Source organism: Echinops telfairi, unplaced genomic scaffold (genome assembly GCF_000313985.2).
Source record: "Echinops telfairi isolate 266 unplaced genomic scaffold, ASM31398v2 ScPeMD7_60;HRSCAF=208, whole genome shotgun sequence".
NCBI classification, from domain to species: Eukaryota; Metazoa; Chordata; class Mammalia; order Afrosoricida; family Tenrecidae; genus Echinops; species Echinops telfairi.
Window position 1 is genome coordinate 20,160,446 of NW_022103958.1, and position 3,580 is coordinate 20,164,025.

Genomic DNA, 3,580 nt, shown 5'->3' on the forward strand with positions numbered 1-3,580 from the left:
GAGGCGCCGGCCAGCGGGGGCGATGATTAGTGGAGGAAATGGCCCCACCGCCGCCTCCCTTCGTTTTTCACCATCTGCAGCCCGCTAGGGAACTGGATGGCCGCGCGCCCGCAGGACCAGGCTGGGCCGGCTCCTGCCTGTCCGCTGGGCCTCCAGCCGCGCCGCAGCCACAGCCGGTGCGAAGCCTCCCGGAGGGGTCGAGCGTGGGGTGGGAGTGGGGGTCCTGGGACTGGGGACTCCCGGCCGAGCCCGGGGCTCGCCGTCCGGCGCCCCTCGACGTGGGCGCGGCGTTGGAGGCCAGAAGCGGCCACTGAGCTCTGCTGCGCGGGGCGAAGGGGCGCGAGCTCATCCCGGCCGCCGGTGCCCAAGCAACGCAACGCCCGCCGCCCGCGTTCTGGCCCGAAAAGCCCCTTCTGAGGGTGCCCGGCCGTCCGGCCCCATTATTCCTATTAGAACAAGTGAATGGGAGGATCGGGCCAGGAAGCCCCCGGCGGGGTCACGTGCGTCCCAGTCACTCTGGCTCCCCTCGCCTCTCTGGTTCGAGTTATGCCATCAAGCTAATATATTGTGACTGCTCTTCTCTCCTGTGACAAAGCCCTGCAGCTGCCTCCAAATCAATAGACGTCAAAGAAATATGAAAACAATCATGACACAAAACTTAAATCCTGGCTGCAGCCGACCTCATCACAAACTGTGCTTCTGTTCTCCACGCCGCCGATTAATTTCTCCCAAAGTTTGGTGAAATTTTTCTGCCGGTACCTTTTTTCCCAGCAGATCCCCGCTACATCTGTCGGGTTTGTAATGTAATTTGTAATTACTGCCCTTCATGTGGTCCGGTGCCTTGAACCGTCTTTAATTAAAAGCATAATTAAGGGAAGATCTAAAGGAAGACAATTACCAGATGGTCTTTTTTCCCCCCGCGAGGCGGGCGTTGCGTGGAGCGGGACGCGGGGTCTGTCCCCGGCACCCCTGCGCCTGGGGAGGGAGCAGTGGGCCCGGGCGGCGCCTGAGTAGAGCGCCCGCCAGAGCCCGCGCCCACGCCTGCTGCCCCACCCCCACCTCGCCTAGCCCACGGCCTCTGCCAAAGCCGCGCCCGAAGGTGAGCGCCCACGTCCGCACACGCGGAGGAGGCTGGGAAGAGATCAGGACCAAGGTTGAGGTCAAACTCGCCTGGGCCCCTGCAGTCGCCACGCGCGCTCTGCGCGTCTGCCTCGGGCCGGGAAGCCTGGAGAAGGACGCCAGGGCTGAAAGGGGGGGCCAGAACGAGGGAAGGGCCGGAAAACAACCTCGCACCAGTCTGGGCTCTCCTGGCCTCGACCTGGCCTGAATGGACCGTGGGACTGGTCCCGCGCGGGTTCGAAAGCCCCGGGGGATGTCCAGATGATGGCGCAGCGCCATCACCTGCAGTCCCGTCGGGCAAGGTGGCCCTTGACGACAATCCCGTGGCCTCCTCCTGGTCCATCGCTCCCTGTGATGTTCAGAACCCGTTTCTTGAAGGGAGGAGGAACCAGCCATTTCTCCCTCCCCGCACCCCAGCCCCTCCCCACCCGGGCTGGGAACGAACCCCGCCAGCCGCAGCCAAGATGTCGCCATTCACGCCGCGCTGCCGGGGCGGCTGGCGCTGGGACCCCGAAGTCAGTCGGATCACGGAAATTCAACTTGTCTGGCGGGGATGTCATTATGTGGCTGTTCATATTCAAAGTCGGGCAGCAATGAATTGTGATCATTTCAATTATCCTCAATACACTTTCTTTAGGACACAAGTCGTCCAAGATAAGAAAGTACATTCTGGCAGCTCGTGGGTCCATTTTCCAGACGGTTTGTTGCTCGGGCCGCCTGCTTTGTTTCCGGCTCTTTCCCCCGCCCCCCACCCCCCAAGCCTCAGATTGTCTTCCTGAGACGAGGCCGAGTGAGCGAGCCCCGGCGGCCCTGGTAGCCGAGGTGGGCGCGGCGAGCCGGAGACGCGGGCCCGATCTGCTTGCGTCCGCCGGGTGCGCGCCTTTGGGTTGCTTTCGGGTTTCACGAGCTTTGAACCACCAATCCGCCCCGCACTCTTTCTAGATCGAGGGCCGCCTCGGGGAAAGGAGCCATTGTATTATTTTCTGCATCCTCCCAGCCTAAAGGGTGGGCTGGTGGCGGCAGCTTGCGCCCCCCGAGGCCAGCGCCACGCGTCTGAAAGGCACGTGCTGGACCTTGCAGCAGCCTCGGAGAATCCGGAGAGAACCGGACCGGCTCCTCCCCGCCGGAGTAGGCAGAGGATAGCCGGGGGACCCGCAGAGCCAGATCTCTTCCGCTGCAAGTGCCCCATCCCAGTATGGACTCCCTCCGGTCCCTGAAGGCTGGGCAGTGGAGGGTTGGTAGTGGCACCCTCAGGAACCGCCAAGCGCCCTCCGCCCCCAGCCCGAGCAGAAAGTAGGGGTCGCCTTTGAAGCCCAAGTCCACCCTGCAGATTAGGACTAATCCCGATCTTTACACTAATATCACCTCTTGGGTTTTTATTATACTTATTGGGGAGGAAATGAGCTCTTGCCAGGCAAATAGCACCCGCAACCCCCTTCTCATAGCCGCGCAGGGCCAGGGCCTGCACAGCCCCGCGGGCAATCCCCGAGCTGCCGATATTATATTTGTGAAATGTTCTTTTGTTGAGGCTTTTAACACCTTCTTATAACGAATCATTTGTTCTTTTCTCTTTAATTTTGATAGACAATTAGCCATCAGAGATACACCAGTTGACTGTAACCGAGCATTAAACTCGCCTTTATGTAACGCTAATTTAGCATAGCTGCTTTGTTTAACTTTGCTATATAAGATCCAGGTTTTGTACCCAAAAAAATAGGTGTAATTTTATGTGGGGCTTCATTTCTTTTGGCCCTGTATGCAGCAAGCCCTCTGCTCTTTGTGAAGCGTTCTGCTGGGGCCGGACGCCATTTCCCGGGCCTAGCACCTGCAGGCTGGGGGTAGAGGGGGGAATTAGCATTGATATAGATTTAGTTGAAATGTAATCTCTTAAATCTGTCCAAGATTGGGGAGATAATTACACTTTCACTGAATTGCCAGGGGTCAGCGTCTCTGAGGACCTGAGGAGTTGATTTACTAACAATAGTGTTACATAAAAAATGGCGTTTGAGATTATAATGTTAATAGCTGCGGGGCCGCTGGGGAATGCGGCCGCTTCCAACTAATTCCGAGTAACGGGGTGTGGGGGGTGTGTGTGTGTGTGTGTGTGTGTGTGTGTGTGTGTGTGTGTGTTCCTTTTCCTCCCTCCCCTTGCTCTCAGGCTCTGTCTTTGCAAAGATTCATCGGAACACTAGCAGGGTTTAATTTGGTGGCAAGCACCAAATGGTTGAGTCTAGCAGCTCTGGGACTTGGAGGTTGCTGCTTTTTTTTTCGGGGAGTGCTGGTGGCGCCCAGTGGTGGTGCGGACCAGGGCGCGGGTTCCCAGCGCAGAGCCCACAGCGATGCTGGGCTGCAGCCGGAGTGGAGCGCAGGCGAGGCGAGACGAGGCGGTTGTGGGGCTGCACACAGGCATCGAGGCGGCCTCCCTACCTCAGCCGCAGCCGCGCCACCAGCCCCTCCCCCC